We start from the raw sequence: 23,360 nt of genomic DNA on the forward strand, positions 1-23,360 counted from the left end.
TTTACCGAGCTCTCTGCGTTACACGCAGCAGTCAAGAAACAGCAGCTTACCGTTCCTGTTTACAGCTACGACAGCAATTCGCCCGTATGAATGAAAAGCTCTCGTTGTTCCGACTCGGCCGCGTCCCTGCTTTTGATTGAGGACAAAAGCGATGCGCCGACCAGTTACTCGTCCCGCTTTTAACAAGCTGCGCCTGACGCGAAGATAAACTTCTGCTATAAATAACTTTTCAGCTCGCACTTAATGCACGCTGACCGGGTCAAACAAAATGATTCATCCACCCTGCACCCTGCTTTTATCTACTTCCTGTTGGAAAACTACCTACAGGAAGTTAGCCTGCAACAGACTCCCTCTGTAGGACTGGAGTAAGTATAGATAGCCTACATAGGCGTCTAAATCCCAAATAAAACACTTAATCTGGTCACATCCACCCCAGCTTTGGGAACTCGCCGTCTCTGTGAGAATATCCCCCCTTCTACTTATACCCAAGGTCTAAATCTTACTAACAAGGGAGTAGGGGTTGTGCGTCTACCCTCGATTGAGTTAGTTTGGCCCACATTGCTATGGACATTTCTAGGCAGATGGAATGGATTACTATGTTGGCCTGCAGTAAGCCCTTACTGAGCGACTTACCACCATGTCCGGGTTTGGGGGGACGCCTTGTTCAACCTCCATGGTGGGGTTGACATAGCCATCAAGGCACGTGTGGTCCTCTGTCCCCCCAGGCACGGGTGTTATCAGCCCTGGGGGGCTAGGTGGGTTTAGATGGTGGGATTTGGGAGGTGCACCACTGTTATTCTCCATGTTAGTCAATGGTTCCATCAGCACAATCCCATCCTCCGAATCGCTATCCTCTGCCAACCGCAACCGACTTATTCCAGACTCCTCTGGCCCGTACTGTGTGAAGTATTGTGGAGTGGTTCATATCTGCCTGTGCCTTAGTTGGAATCACTCGAAGCTCTGATCTATGAATGTTCCTTTCCGGTCCAGTCCCTTCCATTGGGCAGATTTTGTACACTCTCCCATCCTGGTCCAAGGCCTCTCGTACTCGATACACTGTAGCATCCCAAAAGTCTTGAATCTCATGGCGGCCCAAAGGTTGGTTACTCCTGTGAACTAATGTGCCAGGGGCAAGTGGCTGGTTTGCTGCCGGGGTGACCTGCTGGTTTTGACGCTCTGCTGAGAGCATTAAACGGTCCCGTGCATGTGTGTAAATTGCCCTGAGATTATGCTGGTGTTGCAGCATCCAATCATGAGGATGTCCAGGTCCAGTTTCCTCTTCGGTACTGCCCAAAAGAAATCATCGGTTGATTTCTCTAACGTGGTGAAATTGATGGCTACAACCTCCAGGGGTCTGGACGCGGTCAGATTCCCTGGAAAAGTTCTCACTTGTGGATGGACCGCTTTTGCCACAATACAACGGCCGCACTCTTGACAGTAGTTCTCAATCTCTTGAGACATACCAGGCCAAAAACATCTTTCCCTAATGAGGTGGGTTGTACGTTCTATACCTTGGTGTCCATGATCATCATGAAGGCCTCTCAAGACTTCCTGTTTTAGGCACTGCGGCAAGATGAGCTGGAACGTCTCTCTACTGTACCCTGGCAGCCGGACGCTGCGGTATAACACCCCATCCCGACACCGAATCCTTAGCCAATGCTTCAGCAGTTTCTGAGTCTCTGGAGGCAGCAGTATCCGTTCTGATTTTGTTGGAACTGCTCCTCGTTTCCAGAGCTGGATGAATGGACCAATAGCAGGATCCTCCATCTGTAGGGCTTGCAAGTCGGCCTTCTGTCGAATTGGTAAGACACTGGTCTCTTGGCACAGGATTTGGGTCTTACGGTCACTAGCACTCAAAGGGACTAAGGGGACCTCTATGCCTGGGGCCACAGTGGAGATGGAAACAGGGGCTGGCAGCCTGGAAAGTGCATCCACATTTCTGTTCGCAGAGCCTGGGCGGTATCTGATTTCAAAATCGAACATGGCTAGCTCTGAAGCCCACCGATGTTTTGTAGCCCCTAACTTAGCCGTCTGCAAATAACTCAATGGATTATTGTCGGTGAAGACTACAAACTTTGCACCTAGAAGATACTCTCTAAACTTACTGGTTATGGCCCATTTAAGGGCCAGAAGCTCTAGCTTACGGGAGCTATAGTTGGACATGTTCCTCTCGGTTGGTCGTAATCCTCTACTGGCAAAAGCAATGGGCTTCCTACGTCCATCTTGTTCTTGGGCTAGGACGGCACCAAGCCCAGCATGACTTGCATCAACTTCCAAAACGAACGGTTTCGTGAAATCAGCATACGCTAAGACGGGGACGCTGATTAAGCGGGTTTTTAGAGTCTGGAAACTCTGCTGGCAATCTGGGGTCCATCCGTTTTCCAGTATGTTCGTTCGGGACCTAGACCTATTAGCACCTGACTCCACCTGAGCAACCAGTCTATGCAATGGTGTGGCATCTTTGCAAAACCTTCAACAAAATAACGGTAATATGATGCCAACCCCAGAAAAGATCTTAATTCCTTTGTGGTGGCCGGCTGTTTCCATTCTGCTACGGCTTTGACTTTGTCCGGATCAGTAGCTACCCCATCGGCAGAAACGACATGTCCCAGGTATTTTACCTCTCTTTGAAAGAAATGGCATTTAGATCGTTTTAACTTGAGGTGGTTACTGTGCAGACGGTTAAAAACAAGCTCCAAGCTCTTCAGGTGTTCGTCAAAAGAGGTCGAGAAGATGATTATGTCATCTAAGTAAAGTAGAAGTGATTGGAAGCTTTGATCTCCAAAAATTCTCTCCATCAACCTCTGGAAAGTACTTGGTGAGTTACAAAGGCCAAAAGGCATACGATTAAACTCAAAGAGTCCAAACGGTGTACAAAATGCTTTCTTGGCCTTATCCACTTCTGCAACTGGCACTTGGTTGTAACCGCTGGCAAGGTCTAAAGTTGAGAACCATTTCGCTCCAGTCAGTGCATCCAAGGACTCATCTATACGGGGGAGCGGATAAGAATCCTTCCTCATCTTTGCATTCAAGAGCCGATAGTCCACACAGAGTCTAAGGTCCCCCCATTTCTTTTGCAAGATAACTATAGGCGACGAGTAGGGACTAGAACTAGGTTTCACAATTCCTGTCTCCAACAGCTGCTGGATGTGGCCTTTGACTTGGTCGTACTGGGAAGGAGGCAATCGACGGTATCTCTGCCTAATGTGGACATCATCATTGAGGTGGATCTGATGCTCTACCAAAGTGGTACACCCTATATCACCCTCCCCCTGACTGAAAACATCGCTGTGTTTCTGCAATAGTGCTTTTACTTGATATTCTTGATCTACAGATAGGGTTGGCCAAGACATGTTAGAAAAATCAATTGCGGGAGTAGCTTTAATCTCCGCTAACTGGACTACGGCCACCTGTTTCCCACTACACCCTTCCACTATGTTCACTGAACACCCTGAAGACATAACCTAAACAATATAGAGTACACCCAAGATGGTGTGCAGTTGCAGCCACACCTCTTGTAAACTCACATTAGTGACTGGTATTTCTACCAGCCCGTTCTTCACTGATAGTAACGCCTTAGAGATCAAAATACCCACTGGCAACTGGGTCTCTTCTATGGGCGGTTCCATCAGTACAAAGTGGAGGGAGAGATTAGCAGCGATAGGACAAACTATGGGAATACGTTTTAGAGACCCGGCAGGAATGCAAACTGCAGAACTCTGAACTCTAGCCTTGCCTAAACACCCTTTACTATGGAGTTTCTCAATGGACTGGCATGTGGTAAAAGCCTGTCGCCATACTCTGCTATCTTTATCCATCGGGGAGACCTGGGCTGAGGTGGACATTATGTCAGCAAACAATTCTTTATAACAGCTCTGGATGATATTCATGCCTAATAGACCAGGTACCACACGCTTCTGTTGTTGAGTAAAAGGATCAGTTGGATCACGCACTACTAAAATGCCCATGTTAGGGGAGGTTCTACCCAATATGGTCACATCTAATTCAAGATAACCTGAGTATGGGATTTCATACCCATTCGCTGCTCGTAATTGGAGCCAACTACATGGTTTAAGGGACTCCTCACAGGATTGAAAATTTTCCCAAAAGAATGTTTCTGTTATTGTGGAAACCATAGAGCCTGTGTCCAGTAAACATGTAATTGCCTTTCCTCCCATCAAGACATGAACTACTGGACACTGACCTATGAGGTGGGGCATGGTATCAAAAGCCGAGTGACAAGAGCCTAATTCAGCCCCCCTTGGTGTTTGACTCTCCACACCAGAGGGCACTAGTTTTCCTGCGGCTGCAGAGGAGCGGGTGATTCCACTAACTGATTATGAGCTACAGCCTTCTGCCCCACCCCCTGGGTTGCTACATTAGTAGAGTTTGGCTCGATACGACAGTATTGGGCAATATGTCCTGCTCTGCTACAACGATTGCAAAACGGCCTGCCATCAGGATGAAACCGGTATGTTTTAGACTGACCTCCTACACTCCTGGAGTTAGCTTGTGGACAAGATGAATTTAATTGTGACAAAATGGCATCTAATTGGGCCTGCTGACGCCGTAGGCATTCCTTTAGCTCTGTCATTTCAGTGTTGGTTGCCGATATTGCATTAGAGTCTACACCAAGGCAATTACATGTTTCGATGGAGTTTCGGTTCCTTGCCGCTGTCGCCTCTGGCTTGCTTAGTTGGGGTCACTTCATCTACAGCAATATTGTTGACTTGATTGCAAATAAATGCACAGACACTATTTAACTGAACAGAGATGACATCACTGAGTTCAATGATGAACTGCCTTTAACTATCATTTTTGCATTATTGACACTGTTTTCCTAATGAATGTTGTTCAGTTGCTTTGACGCAATGTATTTTGTTTAAAGCGCTATATAAATAAAGGTGACTTTGACACCCCGACTACCCCCAACAGATACGCAAGTATCGAAAGAGAAAGCTCTGGGTCTCGTCCTCATTCCTTGCTTCCCCTCCTCCACCCATTTAATAGCTATGCTACGGAGTGTAACAAAACTCATGTCCGGGTCTAGTGCAAGCCGTCTTTTTAGCTCCCTTCTCAACATGTCATCGTTTACATTTTCAGCAAACTGGTCACGTAGTCATGATTTAAAATTCTGCCAGGTGTCTTTTTTATTACAGCGTCCATTAAAGACTTTAAGACATGAGAGAAATCAGGTAGGGACTCCCCTTCTTTCTGGTTTCGCTGAAAAAAACACAACTGCACCACTACATAAGACTGAGAACAACTGAAATTTTCAACAAGAATCTTAAAAATCTTTTCAGCTGTATCCCTATCTGAAGCCTCATGAAATTCCACCTCTGCTTTTGCCCCCCCCCCATCCAAATGATCGTACAGAAACAACACTTGTTCAGCATTAGGCATAGGCCTAGCCTCGAGGCATCTACGGACCTCCGTGACCCATTGATCTAAGGTGATTAGGTCAACAGACATTTTATCAGTAAATTTAGAACATTTGCGCTCTCGTGGGACATAAACATAACGTGCATGGCTCGAAGCAGACCCAGATGCATTACTAGATGTAGACTGTTCCGAATCAGCAGAGGCAGGTGTTATACGAGACTGACTGTTAGAAGTAGAAGCATCAGTATCCCGGTTACTGTCCTGTCCCTGTGCCTTCAATTGTTCATTTTCAGCCTGAAGCTGCCGAATTTGGTCCATTAGCTACCGTAATTCCGTCATGCTTTGTGGGGAAGACATTGTCTCAGTTTTGCTCACTTCCTGCTGAGTCTCCAACCACGTTCTCCCTGAAGATGGTGAACTGCCGCTTCCCCCCTAACAAAACAACCTTGTACCTCCAAGTACCACAACGATACGATAATAAAACAAAACAAAAAAACAAACAAGCAAAAACAAAACACAAAAAAACTATGCAACCAGCCTTAGAATCCTAAGCCGACAATGCCAGATGTAACATTATGAAACTTTTCTTTATCAGCATTACCTGGTTCTATTTAACAAGTATATTAAAGGATTCAAAGGAAGACAGAAGCTGGTATACAAAAAAAATATATATATCTTACTTTATTATCACAAATGGTATAGTTAAAATATTGAAGGTTGGCACACAATACTGTCCATAGGCACACAAATGGCCAACAGCAGAACCTCACTATCACACAGTGTATCAAATACCACAATCTTAGTTAACACAGCACCCCCAATATGGAAACCCTGTACACGGCAAGCTCAAACTGAATAATACATGTGAAACCACCCCAAATCTATTCTATGGTTAGCCTTGAGTAAGTGTTGCACAATGTTATGATACTGTTTGCCAAACCATTCAAAAAAGTAAACCACTCCTTCAGGAAAGTACAGAAAACAACAAACAAAATGTACAATACACTTTGGAGGTACAATATAATTCTCACATTTATAATAGGGGAAAGCAGCAATTACACCCCGAAGCACTCAGTTTCTGCAATAAATCACAAACCTACCATAAGTACACATAGCATAAAACCAACTGCACCAGTTTCCTTCTAACTCTATTATTCTTCCCTGGTTTACACAATAGTGTTTCACACAGTATAAAGTGTCACTTACAACATACCACACAGAATAAATATATAAAATCTATTTCTACTCACAGCAATAGTGCAACACATTTAAGCAGGAAAGAAGCAAACAATTGGCACAGTCCGTCCCACATTAATATATTAAATCATTACAAAATCACGTCAGTGAATCACTAACTTGCACTTGGGATCCCCGCTCCTAGTTGTATTAATTACTGGTGTTCCACCCGACTCCTCGGCATCCGGTTTAATCCCCAAAAAGCTAAGAGCGAGGAAAATAGTTCGATTAAAAGACGATCTTGTTTACTGAACTCTTCGTTACATGCAGCAGTCAAGAAACAGCAGCTTACCGTTCCTGTTTACAGCTACGACAGCAATTCGCCCATATGAATGAAAAGCTCTCGTTGTTCCGACTCGCCGTGTCCCTGCTTTTGATTGAGGACAAAAGCGATGCGCCAACCAGTTACTCGTCCCGCTTTTAACAAGCTGGGCCTGACGCGAAGATAAACTTCTGCTATAAATAACTTTTCAGCTCGCACTTAATGCATGCTGACCGGGTCAAACAAAATGATTCATCCACCCTGCACCCTGCTTTTATCTACTTCCTAATGGAAAACTACGTACAGGAAGTTAGCCTGCAACAGACTCCCTCTGTAGGACTGGAGTAAGTATAGATAGCCTACATAGGCGTCTAAATCCCAAATAATACACTTAATCTGGTCACATATTGGTCAAATATCGAAGCTAGAGTCTTTAAACTTTCAATTGATGCACAGTTTGTCCAGATCAAGTAAGAGAGGGATGTTTAAAGTGCTGTGAAAGTGAAACAATAATAAACTGGGGCCGTCGGCGATGTTTGCACGTAAAGGGGTTAAGTCAATGATACAAAGAGATGTAGAGTCGATTTGTAAGTATGGAGATAAAGAGGGGAAAGAGTTATTTTTGACTAGGAATAAGTTCATACATGAAAAGGTGGGGGAAGAAATATGTTTCAATTGGTAGAGTAATAATCTGGTTGAGAATGGCTGATGTCAATTAAGTAAATGTAAACATATTTGTGTGTATTTTATTTATGTTCTTTATTTTTATTGCTGTATGATTATGCAAAATTAAGTAGATCAATTGAAAAATGAATCATACAAATGTAATGAAATGTAAGTAAATCGGATGGAATGATGCAATTGAAAAACTGTGAATTGAAAGTTAAATAAAAAAAAATAAAAAAAGGCTATGCCTGATCTCGTCTGATCTTGGAAGCTAAGCAGGTTTGGGTACTTGTAAGGGAGACTGTTTGGGAATACCAGGTGCTGTAAACTTTTGATTTTTTTTCACAAATTATATAATAATCTTACAAAAAAAAATGGTCTCTGCCCGATTTCAGAGGCAAGGCAGGTTTGGGCCTGGTTAGTGTTATACGAAATAAAACACTTTTGAATCAATCAATGTTCTCCATTTATTCCTCTTCAACACACTTCGTCACAACCCACGTTCAACAACAAACCCCCCACAGCCCGGAACTTCATAATAATAAACTGGCATGTGAAATACTAAACAATTTTGAGCATAGAGGTATAATGTGCATTAACACATTTTATAATGTCTTAAACTTAACAAACTCCCACTCTTTAAAAAAAAAAATCTGACTTTCAATTTAACATTTAACTAACAGGCCATACTGAACAACAACATTCTAGAACAAAAATACGACCTAACATATTTCAACAAACTCTCCAGTCAAACATAAGGACAGACTTTTTTTAATTCAGTTTCCATTGTCCTTCACTCAGTGCCTTGAGTAACTGACAAGTTGATGCCCCCTTTTTGGTAAGGCTGTCTGCAAGTTGTTCTTTTGTGTTGCACCACTGTACTCTCTCAACTCTCTGTGTTTGGACAAGTTCTTTGATACCACTTATCTCCAGGCAGAGTCTTTTCTCAGAGACTGGCTTTGTGGACTTAATTGCATCAACAAGCGAATGATTGTCAGTGACACAGATTATTGGTAGAGCATGGTCATCATCACCAGTAGTTAGTTCTGAGAACAGAGTGGACAGAAAAATAGAATTGTCAATTCCATCAGACATTGCCAATGTTTCACCAGCAAGTGTGCTCCGCACAATCCTCTTGACTTTCTTTGATTGCCAAGAAAGGGGTGAGAATTTTCCATTTTCTCCCATTAAAGTAACCATCTGAAAGATTTCCAAACGCAGCATCGCTGAACACAATCATCTTAAAGGCACTGTCTCTGCCCAAGTGTTGGAAATTTAGAAATTATCTTCTTGGACTTAAGTTTGCATACTATCCGGTTTGCTTCATGGATTGTCTGCACAGTTGCATTTTTTATGTTTGATGTCAAATTGCAAGCATCAAATATGACATCTGGCCTGCTGTGCCTTGCCACCCAGAGAATTTGGCCTATTTTGGACCTGAGCTGATCCTTTTCCTCCTCACAGAGAGGTGAGTCTTGTTCCACAGCCCGTGAAGGATCCATATGAATGTATTGCATGTGCTGAATGTAATTTTCCTGGTGAATTTGTACTTTTCTGTCGACAGTCACAAAGTCTATTCCCACATAACAGAAGTGATCATGTTCCTCACGACCAACTTGGAAAACAGATCTTAGATGTGGTATTATGGTTGTTGAGAAACTTTGTGTTCCCCCCCATATGAAGTCATCCACATGACAGGCAAGTACCCCAGATACAGTGCAGTCCTGATCTAGCCAATAAAAAAACAGCTGGATCAACCTTGGACATTTTTCCTCCTGCTTTCAGCACTATGTCTATTACTTTATTGTACCAGTACAATGAAGCATCTGCCAGACCATATACACACTTTTTTAGCTTCCACAATGTTCCCTCACAGATAGCCTCAGGGGGAGCCCTGATGTAGATGTCACGTGACAGTTCTATCCCCTGCAGAAATGCAGATTTTATATCCATGGAATGAAGTGTCCACTGTTTTTGACAAATCACTGCCACCAGCAATCGAAGAAACTCAGAAGCACATGTGGGAGAATCTATTTGTAACTCTAACACATTTAACTCCTCAAAACCTCTTGCCACCAATCGCGCTTTAGGTACTATTCCAGTTAGTGTTTCCTTAAGAGTGCACACCCATCTGGTAGAGATGCACTTTTGTCCCTCATCCTGAACTTCCTCAAACACACTGTTGTCTCTCCAACTCCTCATCTCTTCTTGTTTGGCTAGGTCGAAGGATAGATATTTTGTTACCAGTACATCCTCACTGACAGTTGTGGCACTAACATCAGCAACATCAGGTTCCATTTGAAGACAGTCTAGACATGATACGTCAACTGAATCTTTACTGCCTGCAACATAAGTTGGTTCAATGAGCAGAAGGTTGTACCAGTTTTTGTATTTGCCAGTAGCTTTGCCTGCACACCCCAGTACTTTTGCTGTGTGCAAAGCCCCACTATCTCTGTCTCTGTATTTTAGAACTTGCCCTGTTTTTAAATGGACATCAGTTCCCCACTCTGTATCACTTTGTGTCACTACATAATCACTTGTGTGTTGTGCTGCTACATTATGTCCCATATTGGGTGCCCCTGTGTCCTGAGTTTGCACTGAACTCTGCTGTATTTCAGTTACAGTTTCTGTTCCCTCCATGTTGTTGACAGCAGCTCCTGCTATCTCCTGTCTTTGCATGTTGTTTGTGTTAACTTCAGCATCATCCCTAATGACATGTTAATCTCCACTGTCTGTGTTTACTTTCTTTTAGTCTGAGATAGTGTACCCTAATGCAGGTTCTTCCATGTCTGACAAACACCACTGCACCATCCTGGCCAATGACAACTCCTGGTCGTTTCCACTCTTGACAGTCAACTCTCTTGTAGTACACTTTGTCACCCATTTCATATTTTTCATCTGTATGACGCAATTGTTTACGTAGTGCTCTCCGTATTCTTTCTGAGCATTCTGCTTCCGTAAACACCTTTCTTAATGCATGTAAAGCAGAGATGTGTTTTGCCACCCACTCACTTTTCGTTGTACCCTCTAAAGCTGGGGGCTTGTCGGTTAACACAGAGGGCAGGTTGGGATTCTGTCTAAACACCAGTTGATGAGGACTGTAGCCATGAACATTTTGCATGGTGTTCTTTGCCATAAGAGCCCAGTCCAATGCAGTGTCCCAGTCACAGCCGTTACTTGACTTCACTTTCATTATGATCTCTGAAAGTGTTTGATTTTGTCGCTCTGTAAGACCATTGCTCCACGGGCTATATTGAAGTTTTCTGCCATGTCTCTGACCTCATCATTATTAAATTCTCCCCCATTGTCACTAAACAGTTTCTGAGGTGGACCAGGGACACTTATCCAGATATGGACAAAGTGTTTCACTATTTCAGATGACTTCTTTGTGGTCAGTGAGCTGCCTGCACTAAATCTTGTGAACTGGTCTATAATGTGGAGATACCACACACCTGGTTCAAGTTCATTTAGATCTACTGCAACAGTTTCATTGTACTGAGAAGCTAGTGGTAGACCAACAGCAGGCTTTGGGTTGGTCTTACTGTATCTTTGACACGTTCCACATTCACTCACTATTTTCTCCAGAATGACACAACATTCTGCATCTTTATTTCCTGAGCTAGTAAGAAGTCTCTGCAATCTGTCAGCAGAAGCATGACCAAATTGTCTGTGAAGCCTCATCAGGATTTTGTGTTTTTCTGCTAAGCTCATTTTGTCTGAAATTGTCAGTATTTCCTCAGCACACTGACTTTGTACATCCGCATTCTTTTGTTCCTCAAGAGTGACATCTTCAATAGCAACCAAGACACAGTCATCACTTTGAATGTTTTTTTTTCATTGTCCATAATGTTTACACAGTAATGACCAGAGCTTGTAAAGTCAAGTTTTACAGGTTGACTTAACATTACCGCACTGTCATTTTCCATATCTAGCACTGTCCCTGCTCTTTTCATGGATGCCTTGCTTAGGAGTAGTAGAATGCTGGCTTTTACAACTTCAGTTTCAATATGACACTTAGTTTGTCCAATCTTTGCAGGAATTTTCAATTTTCTGTTGGAATAGACAACTTTTCCATCACCAAACTTAAAAGGTCTGTGACTGTGAGTTTCTGTCTTCCTCATGTCTTTTATGTCATTTTGGCTTAGTTCAGCGATATAGTTATTTATCCATTCCTGTCCACACACAGTCCGTTTGCATGCAGTGTCTATTATTGCTGAGCCGAAACACTCTGTCATAAATATTTCTGCTTCAGTGGGCGAATCTTTTGTATACAGAGTAATGTTGCACTCCTCTATATCAATCTTTATCAATAATAACAATCTTTAGTCAGTTTGACTTGCTCATCTCTATGTGGACAGTCTTTGGCCCAGTGGAATGTGCTTTGACAAACAGCACATTTTGATCTGCGTCCATACCTGTCCAGAGGGTTAGTGCCAGGCAGTGGTGTCTTTTGCTGAACATTTTGCGACCATGGCTTGCTCCTTTGCCGTCTATGATCTGTTACATATGCTGTTTCCTGATTAATCCCCACTGTAGAAGCAGGCTTTCCTCCGAAAATCCTCTTCAGTGCTGACTTCATTGATGCAAAATCCAAATCTGTACATGCTGTCAGCTCCAACTGTCGATCTTTCACTTCCAAGCACGCAGTGTCCAGCAGTTTGAATGCCAATACTGCATCGGGAAGCTCCATCTTATATTTACGCATCCGTGAGTATCGCTGTTCAAAATCAATTATATAGTCTGTCATGGAATCACTACTATCTTTCACAATCCGATCAAAGCTTGAGTACGCCTCGTAAACTTGGTCCTTTTCTTCTTTGAGAAACAAGTCATCGAGTTTCATAAGTAAAGTGTTCAAGCCAGTGTCCTTATTAAGATCGTCTACCGGTATTTCCATAGCCGTTTCTCTCGCTCTTCCCGACAGCACCAAAGCCACAGCAAGCACCTGCTTTTTTTTCTCGAGGTCTGTAACTCTAGTCCAAATCGCGACTTCATTCTTCCAACTTTCATAGGGTTTTCCTTCATCAAAGGTTGGGGGTACTCTGTAGTTGCTAACCATCCTCTGCTACCAATGTTATACGAAATAAAACACTTTTGAATCAATCAATGTTCTCCATTTATTCCTCTTTGACACACTTCGTCACAACGCACGTTCAACAACAACCCCCCACAGCCCGGAACTTCATAATAAGAATCCCTTTTTAGTTTCGATAAACTGGCATGTGAAATACTAAAAAAAATTCAGCATAGTGGTATAATGTGCATTAACACATTTTATAATGTCTTAAACTTAACAGTTAGTACTTAGTAAGGGAGTTAGTAAGGGAGACTGCCTGGGAATACCAGGTGCTGTAAACTTTTGGATTTTTTCACAAGTTATATAATAATCGTACAAAAAAAAAGAGTCTATGCCTGATCTCAGAATCTAAGCAGGTTTGGGCCTGGTTAATACTTGGATGTTAGACCGCCTGGGAAAGTCAGTTGCTTTAAGCTTTTGCATTTTCTTCCCTTCTTATAAAATGCTCTACCGATTAGAGTGGCTGATCTTTAAATATCCTTCTCTTTGCAGCAGCCCTCGTTTACGGCCAAACCAACCTGGCTATGCCTGATCTCATCTGATCTCGGAAGCTAAGCAGGTTTGGGCCTGGTTAGTTCTTGGAAGGGAGACTGCCTGAGAATACCAGGTGCTGAAAACTTTTGGATTTTTTTCACAATTTATATAATAATCTTAAAAGAAAATAAAAAAAACATATAGTCTCTGCCCGATTTCAGAGGCAAAGCAGGTTTGGGCCTGGTTAGTACTTGGAAGGGAGACCGCCTGGGAATTCCAGGTGCTGTAAACTTTTGGATTTTTTCACAAATTTTATAATAATCGTACAAAAAAAAAAAAAAGAGCCTATGCCCGATCTCAGAATCTAAGCAGGTTTGGGCCTGGTTAATACTTGGATGTTAGACCGCCTGGGAAAGCCAGTTGCTTTAAGCTTTTTCATTTTCTTCCCTTCTTATAAAATGCTCTACCGATTAGAGTGGCTGATCTTTACATATCCTTCTCTTTGCAGCAGCCCTCGCTTACGGCCATACCATCCTGAGGGCGCTAGAGTGCTAGTAGGAAGTGAGGTGGCAGTAGTGGGTGAGAGTAGGCTCACCATTTTTTGTTTGTAAACCCTTTTTTTGTTTAAAGTTAGCTTTTTTCTGTTTTTCAGATTTTTTTTTAAGTTCAAACACTTCCCAGCAGCCTAGGCTGTCTGGGGAGGTTTTTTTTATTTTAGGAGTATTTTTTTTTGGTTTTGTTTTTTTTTTCAAAATTGGACTGATTAGACAGAAATGAACATGGAAATGGCAGGAGAAAGACGCAGGGACTTTGACAAGGAAAACACTACAGGACAATGGCTTGGATACAACGAGGCTAAGAAAGTGAGTATTTATTCAAAGGAAGCAACTGTAATTGTTGATCTGGCAGAGGTGAGAGATGGATCGGTGCAGGATATTATCAAAGAAGTGAATGAAAATATAGGAGGAGGAAAGATTTTGGAGATGAGACCAAGACAAGGCAAAGAATTCGAGATCACGTTATCAAATGAGTAGGAGTGTGAAAAGCTAGAGGATGGACTAAGAATCAAGCAACAATTTTGTGTTTGGTTTATACACGACTTTTAGAGAAATGTTAGTGCCAATTTTAAAATAAGTTTTTGAAGAATTTTTCAAGAAGGGGGTCTTGAGTGAAAAAATGAAAATAGGCATGATAAAAATGATTTACAAAAAAAGCAGTAATCCAAAAGATCTAAAAAAAAATTCAGACCTTTATCAATGTTGAATACAGATTTTAAAATATTAGCAAAAGTCTTAGCAAACAGATTAAAAAAGGTTTTACCAAAAATAAGAAAAACGACACAGGCATACGGGGTGCAAGGAAGAGATATAGTAGATGTGGTTAAAAGTATAAGAGACACAATTTGTTATATGAAGGAGAAGGGAAAGGGGGGATTTTTAATAAGTCTGGACTTAGAAAAGGCATTTGACAGGGTAGATCAAAAGTTTTTATTTGATGTTCTTAAGGCTTTTGGTTTTGGAGAAAATTTTAGAACATGGATTTGGATTTTTTACTCAGATGTGTTAACATGCATGAAATGCAATGTTTTTTTAACGGATTGTTTTTGACCAACAAGGTCGATCAGGCAAGGATGCCCACTGTCTGCCTTACTTTACTCACTGGTAGCCGAGCCACTCGGTTTGGTTATTAAGGCAGACAGAGAAATCAAAGGAATACAAATAAAGAACCATCTCCAAAGAGAAGCAGTGTATCAGTATGCAGATGATACAACCTTGTTGGTAGAAGACACCCAAAGTATTGATAGGGCAATGGGGATTTTAGAAAGATATTGTAAAGGGTCGGGAGCTAAAGTAAATGTGGGGAAAAGTGTGTGCATGAGGATTGGCAGAGTAGAGGAAATACCGCAGCACATACAATTCAAGGAGGAAGTGCAGCACATCAAGATTTTGGGGTTGTGGGTGGGTATGGATTCTAATAAAGCAGACATTTTGAATTGGGAAGGTGTTTTAAATGGAATTGGAAAAAGGCTGAGATTTTGGCAAATTAGAGATTTAAAGCTAAGGGGGAAAGTTTTAATTATAAATTCATTAATGCCGTCGAAAGTCTGGTATGTGTTGGGAGTAATCCCATTGCCTCAAGTGTACTACAAAAGAATGAAAGAATTGGTTTTAAAGTTTTTCAGAAGTTTCTAGAGAGCAAAAGTGATGTAATTTGGAAAAGTGTCATGGAATATTACCTGGAAAAATGTCATATGGGATGTAATGTTTTATGGATGAACATGAAAAGCTGGATGTTAAAAGGTCTGCCATGTTTTTATGTCGAGGTTTTGGAATAATGGGGGGGAATTTTTAGAAAATGTACTGATTTTACCTAAAGGAAGGGCCCAGCTTTTAGAACAACCATTGTTTCTAAATCCGAATATCATAAGGGACGGTAAGGTCATGTATTATAAAGAATGGTGGGATTGTGGTTTGAGACAAATAAAAGATCTATTGTATGAAGTGATAGAGGGTTATGTACCTTTACAGGCAGTTGTGGATGCATTGAGATAGGGGGCAAAAGGGCGTGGAGAAGGAAGTTAGAAGGACAATATGAGAATTTAAAGAAAGCGATACCAAAGGACTGGATTGAAAGAATTGAAAACTATGAGAGTGGGGATGAGAATGAATTTCCAGATATATTTTTTAAAAGGTTAAATGGGGAAAACGTTCATTTTAATTTATGCAAAGTAAGGAATGTGTATAGTGTTTTTAGGTCTATCGCTTTTACAAAACCAGTAGCTTTGAACTACTGGAAATAAAAATATGATGACTTAAATGAAAATGAAATTTGGGGAAATGTGAGGTTGAAATATATGGAACCAATTTTAGAGAATTTTAATTATTTATTGAGACACAATTTTATGTTAACAGAGATGAGATTACATAAAATAGGAATTCAAAATGATGCAAAGTGTAAAGTGTGTATGAAAGAAAAGGAAGGACTGTTACATCTGTTTTTTATTGTGAAAGGTTAGATGATTTTATGAGAAAAATGACGGAAATTGCAAAAGCAATTTTGGAGGGGAAGTATGAGGAGGACCAAAAGAAGTGGGAAACAATGTTTTTATTTGGTCATAATGACTGTAATATGTATACCTTTAATTTATGTGTAACAATAGCAAAGTATGTAATATGGTTGAGAAGAAACATGGCGAAATATGATGGGAAAAATGTTGATGTGTGGATAATCTTTAAAAACAGGATGGAATACTTTGTGAGACTGTTATGGAATTATTTTTTAATGGAAAACAAAGAGGATGATTTTATAGAAATGATTGTAAGAGGGAATCCAATGTTGGAAATGAAAGAAAAAGGTGTAAACTGGCTATGGGGGAAATATGAATAATAATGTCATGGATTTTAACTGTATGAAACAAATTAAATGAATGTAATTTTTTTATAATAATAATAAAAAAAAATCTCGTATGATCTCGGAAGCTAAGCAGGTTTGGGCCTGGTTAGTTCTTGGAAGGGAGACCGCCTGGGAATAGCAGGTGCTGTAAACTTTTGGATTTTTTCACAAACTATATAATAATCTTCCAAAAAAAAGAGTCTCTGCCTGATTTTAGAGGCAAAGCAGGTTTGGGCCTGGTTAGTACTTGGAAGGGAGACCGCCTGGGAATTCCAGGTGCTGTAAACTTTTGGATTTTTTCACAAATTTTATAATAATCGTACAAAAAAAAGAGTCTATGCCTGATTTCAGAATCTAAATCAGGTTTGGGCCTGGTTAATACTTGGATGTTAGACCGCCTGGGAATATCAGTTGCTTTAAGCTTTTGCATTTTCTTCCCTTCTTATAAAATGCTCTACCGATTAGAGTGGCTGATCTTTACATATCCTTCTCTTTGCAGCAGCCCTCGCTTACGGCCATACCAACCTGAGCACGCCCTAAATTGGTACGATCCAGGAAGTGTGAGGTGGCAGTTTGGGAGGGAAAGGCTCTCCCCTATTTTTGTTTTATTGTTTTTTCTTTTGATAATTACTTAAAGTTTATAAGTTACATTTATTTTTTGTTTAAACCTCAGTCAGTTTTACTGTCTGGGGTTTTATTTTTTCAAAATGACGGATATAACAGTTATGGAACCGGAACGGATATTAGACCAAGAGACTGAGGACAATGACTACACTGAAAGAAACAAAGAAATGGACAACGGAAAGGATAAAGATGACAACGAAACATGGGCAATGGTTGCCACAAGGAGAAAGAAGAATGGAATGGATGTAAGGAGTAGAGGAACAGAAGAGCTATATAAAAGTCAAGGTAAACAAACAAGAGATTATACTGATGGAAGACGAGAAGCAGTTCAAAGAAATGAGACAATGAAAAAGATAAAAAGCCAATCGAAATATCAAAGAGACTACAAAAAAGAAGCAACGCTAACAATGACTGTTAATGATCCAGAGAAACTATCTGTGATGATGATAATAAAGGCAGTGGAAGAGAAAACTGGATTTGGAAATCTGTATGGGCTGAGGAAATAAAGTAATTTTGACTATGAACTAACCAAGGAGAATGAGATGGATTGTGATAAGCTAATAGATGGACTACTGATTGATGGACAGTTTTGTGAGATCAAAAAACTATGTAAAACTGAAAGAATAGTCTCTTTTTTGCTTTTGCCAAACTACATAAAAGATGATGAAATCGTTCAAAAACTGGTGGATTGGGGAGTAAATCCTATTCTCCCATTAAGAAGGAGATATTATCCTGGCACCACTGTTGCAGATGGAACAAGGTTTTTAAGAGTAAAATTCCCACAGGACATTGTGACTCTGCCATACAATGTGAGATTTGACACAGAGGAGGGACCAAAATACTTCAGGGTAATTCATGACGGCCAGCTAAAGACTTGCAGAATGTGTGCAAGCACAGAGCATGAAAAAAAGGACTGTCCTCAATATACCTGCAGAGAATGTCTGGAACAGGGGCATTTTGCGCGGGACTGCCAAGCCCCGCGGTGCCAAAGCTGTGAAAAGACATGGATGAGGTGTACGTGTGAATCTGAAGATGAGGACAATGCAGAAATGGAGATAGAGGTGCAGGAGCACATGGAGGAGACAAGCAGAAATAGAAGGAAAGATGAAACACAGGAGGTGAATGGGATTTCTGATGATTTAAGTAAGCAAGGAAAGGAGGACTCCACGAGGAGAGAGGACAAAGCAGATAAAGAAATTGAAGTGCATATAATGGAGACTGAGACACATCAAACTGTTGCTAATGATGGACAAATGAAAGAAAAGGAATGTGCAACAACGAGTGAAATTGCAGCTGGGTGGAATAAAGAGGAGGTAAGCGATGAGGAAACTGATGAAATTAACCTTGAGCTTGAAAGCAGAATATCGGACATTATGAACTGAAGACGTAAAATGTTAAGAGTACCGGAAATAAATATTAAACAAGTATTAAAGAAACAAAAGTTAAGAAGAGAAGACAGAGCAAGGCTAAATGAAGATAAAGTAGATCTAAATTCCTAGATATTAAGAGAGACCACATATGTATGATGGGTTGTTTTGGTTTGTGTTTTTTCTTTTATTTCATTATGAGTAATTTATGTTTGGTCTCCATTAATGTTAGAGGGTTGTCATCTAAGCGGAAGTTTGAAAATATTATGAATTTAACAAAACAAAGTGATATTTTATGTATACAAGAGACTGGATGGAATGAAACAATAGTTAATGATTTTAAAAAATGTTGGGATGGAGAAATATGGTACAGTAATGACTTAAATAAGAAAAAAGGCTCGGCAATACTAATTAGAAGGGGAGTAGTAGAATCAACGAATGTTTTATTTAAAGATAACAATGGCAGGATTTTAACTGTTAAAATTATGGATAGGGGAGAAGAAATAACAATATGTAATATACATGCTCCAAATGAAGATATGGAAAGAGTTACTTTTTTAAAGAATTGAGTGTTTTGATTAATGGATGGAAGAATGTCATTGTTATAGGAGATTTTAATACTGTTTTAGAAAGAATAGATGTTGAAGATTTTATGGTGTATAGAGCTGATGTTGGAAGAAAAGAATTGAAATGTATGATGGCTGAACATAAATTTGTAGATGTATGGAGAGATAGAAACAGAGTCAAAAGAGAATATTCAAGAAGACAATACAATTTTAAAACAAAGCAGAATAGATTTCATTTTATGTGACAGAAGATTTGAGCATTTTATTTCAAAAGTTTTTTATAAAATGTATAGCGGGAGTGATCATGATTTTTTATACGTAATGATGGATTTTAGTGGAGTTGAGAGAGGACCAGGTGTATGGGTGGTTAATACACAGCTTTTAAAGAACGAATTGTATAAAATGGAAATGGAAAATCTAATTATTAATAGTGTAGATGATGTTTTATAGGATGAAGCAATATGTGTGTGGTGGGACAATATAAAATCAGATATCAAAAGTTTTTCTATTGAATGTTCTAAGAAAATACAGAAAGCAAAAAGAGCTAAAGAAAGGGAACTAAATAAAGAATGGGAAAATGAAATGAAAAAGATAACTGAAGGAAATACGGATATTAGGAAAATAGTAATATTGGAAGAGAAACTCAAAAAAGTGGAAGAGGACAAATGTGTGGGTGCTAGAATAAGAAGTAAGATAAGGAATACAGTGGAAGGGGAAAGAAGTACAAAGTTTTTCTATGATGCAGAAAAGACTAGACAAAAAGCTGATTTAATAAAGAATGTTTCAATGGAAGGTAAAAAGATAAAAGATAAAGAAGGGATTTTAAAAGCGCTGAAGGATTTTTTTGGTGTTTTATTTAAGAAAAAGGGAGTTAATGAGGAGGATGAAGTATTTTTGCTAAATCAAATCAAAGTTAAAGTAAAAGAGGATGATAAAAAAATGTGTGATAGTGATATAACAGAAGAGGAGATAAATGAAGCTATAATGCAATTAAGTAATGGGAAAAGTCCTGGTTTAGATGGTTTACCATCTGAATTTTATAAGGTTTTTAAAGATGTTTTAATACCTATTTTGAAAGATCTTTTCATAGCCATTTTTAAGAATGGACAATTGAGTGAGAGTATGAAGAAGGGCATGATTAAAATAATTTATAAAAAGAAAGGAAATAAAGATGATTTGCAAAATTACAGACCATTAAGTATGCTCAACACAGATTATAAAATATTAGCCAAGATTTTAGCGAATAGACTTAAAAAAGTAGTTCCCCACATCATTACGACTAATCAAGCATATGGCGTATTAGGAAGAGATATAGTGGATACAGTAACAAGCATTAGAGATTTAATTTGGTACATAAAAGAGAAAAAGAGTGATGGTTTTTTAATCAGTATAGATCTAGAAAAGGCATTTGACAGAGTTGAGCACAAATATTTATTTGATTTAATTCAACAGTTTGGTTTTGGTAATAATTTTATAAAGTGGATGAAATGTTTTTATACAGATATTTTTAGTTGTTTCAAAATAAATGGTTTTTTAACAGACTTCATAGGAATATCTAGATCTATAAAACAAGGATGTCCCTTATCAGCTTTATTATATACTTTAGTTGCTGAACCGTTAGGTTTAGCAATAAATGGAGAAAAAGAAATAAAAGGTTTTTTAATAGAAGACAATGTAATAGAACAAAAATTGTTTCAGTATGCAGACGATACTACTCTGATTTTAAAAGATTTTAATAGTGCTGAAAAAGCTATGGGAATTATTGATAAATACTGTCGAGGTTCGGGTGCAAAAGTAAATAAGGAAAAAACTGAATCTATAAAGATAGGAAAAGTGGACATTTCAAAAAGAAATTGGCAGTTAAAAGAACAAAAAAATAATATAAAAATTTTAGGCATTACACTTGGATATGATGAAATTAAAACTAGAGAAATAAATTGGGATGAAACTGTAAACAAAATGGAAAAAAGATACAATTTTTGGAAACAGAGAGTACTGTTTCTAAAAGGGAAGGTACTTGTCTTGAATTCTCTTTTTTTATCAAAAATGTGGTATGTTTTAAGTGTCGTTAGTTTACCAATGTGGGTATATAAGAGAATAAAACTATAATTTAAAGTTTCTTTGGGATGGTAAGCCATCTAAAATTGCATATAACACAATCATTGGAAAGGTGGAAGATGGAGGATTAGGACTAATAGATCCATGGCTGAGAATGAAAAGCATGAGAATTAAAACTGTAAAAACGTTCTTTAACAAAGACAACATTCCATGGAAAAGTGTCATGAATTATGTTATTAATAAATGCGGACAAATAGGAGATGATTTTTTTATGGATGGCTTTTAAGGATAACATGATAGAAAATATACCAGAGTTTTATAAAGAATTGTTGAGAAGCTGGAAAATGTTTTATGATAATGTGTACATAGAGATTAAAGGGAGAAAACAGTACCTACAGCAACCCCTATTTTTAAATCAAAATAATAAAAGCAAAAAGCATATGTTTTATGAAAACTGGTACGCAGTAGGTTTTAGACAAGTAAAACACATTTTATATGAAGTGAAACCTGGATTTTTACCTACACAAGCAATAATTGATTCACTTGAGGAAAGAGAAGATATAGAAAACAAAGGGAAAATTGAAGAACAATATACAAAATTAAAATTAGCAGTGCCAGAACATTGGATTAAAAATATTGAGGATAATGAAAAAGAAACTGAGAATGAGAAACCAAAGGTTTTTTTAAAAGCAGGGGATGATAAGATTGTTTTAAATGATTGTGTCATTAAGATGTTTTATACCTGTTTAAGTAAGACTGTTTTTGTAAAACCTAAAGCAATAGAATATTGGGAAAAGTTATTTGAGAATTTTGATGCCTCGAATATATGGAAAAATGTAAGATTGAATTTTAAAAGTCCAGTTTTGGAAAATTTAGATTTTTTTATTAAGACACAATTGTGTGATGAAAGAAATGATTTTAAGTAAAATTGGGTTAGCGCAAGATGAAATGTGCAAAGTTTGTTTGGAGAAAAAGGAAGGTGTAATACATTTATTTTTAAAATGCAGAAAGTTAAGTGATTTTATAGAAATGTTAAAAAAGATGGTATGTGATTTTCTGTATAATGACAACATTACTTTGGAAGAATGGGATACATTGCTTTTATTTGGCTTCAATGGAAGGACAAAAAATAACTATGCTCTTAATTTTACGTTAACGCTTTGCAAGATTTGCAATATGGAGAAGGAGAAATATAATGAAACAAAAGAAAAAAGAAATAGCGATAAAGTTATTATATAAACAGATCATGATGGAGGAAATACAAGTTTTATATGACTATTGCAAAATGCTTGAGAATATGGAAATGTTTGAAAAATGTATTACAAGAAATAATCCATACATTGTAAAAAAACTTGAACTGGTTAAGTTCTGTTACCGGAAGATGTTTAAATATTTGTGGAGATGTATTGTTAATGTATTTATGTTGTGATTTTTAATTAATATCTTACAGAATCTAAGCAGGTTTGGGCCTGGTTAATACCTGGATGTTAGACCGCCTGGGAAAGCCAGTTGCTTTAAGCTTTTGCATTTTCTTCCCTTCTTATAAAATGCTCTACCGATTAGAGTGGCTGATCTTTACATATCCTTCTCTTTGCAGCAGCCCTCGCTTACGGCCATACCATCCTGAGCACGCCCGATCTAGTTGGTATGTTCCAATCAGTGAGTTGGCTGCAGTTGGAGAGAAAGGCTCTCCGCCATTTTTGTTAATGTTTTATTTATTTATTTATTTTTGCTTAGTTAAAAGTTATAAAGTTCACTTTTGGTGTAATTTTCACGGTGTAACCCCAAGCAGTTTTTTAACTGTTTGGGGTTGAGTTTTTGGTTTTGGTTTTTGATATCATTGAAGAGGTCTACAAACAAGGAAGGACATAATGAATAATGGATCAGGACTGGGAAAAGAACTGGAGATAAAATCCCACAAAGTAGATGAAGGGTCTAATTCATTCTAAACTATGATTGAAGAAATTAATGAAAATCAAGAAGAGGAAACATGGGCAACTGTGGTCTCGAGAAAGAAGAGGAATGGAGCTGAAATGCTGAAAGGAAGGACTGAACAACAACAGAAGCTACAAGGTAAAGCAAAGGATTATTAAAATTGTGAAAAGAGACAAGAGGAAAGTCAAAAAGATGAAATGATAAATAAGTTGAGAGGGAAAATGAGATACCAGAGAGAGTACAAAAAAGAAACAACGCTGACAATGAATGTGAAAAATCCGGACAAATTAACTGTTACAATGATAATTAAAGCTGTAGAG

The 23,360-nt window shown here is 38.8% G+C and overlaps 1 pseudogene; it reads left to right on the forward strand.

Moving 5' to 3' along the window:
- Window positions 1-13,123: 13,123 nt before the first annotated feature.
- On the forward strand, window positions 13,124-13,242 carry LOC132125977 (5S ribosomal RNA; annotated as a pseudogene).
- Window positions 13,243-23,360: the final 10,118 nt, after the last annotated feature.

The sequence above is a fragment of the Carassius carassius genome, chromosome 43 (genome assembly GCF_963082965.1).
Source record: "Carassius carassius chromosome 43, fCarCar2.1, whole genome shotgun sequence".
Lineage (NCBI taxonomy): Eukaryota > Metazoa > Chordata > Actinopteri > Cypriniformes > Cyprinidae > Carassius > Carassius carassius.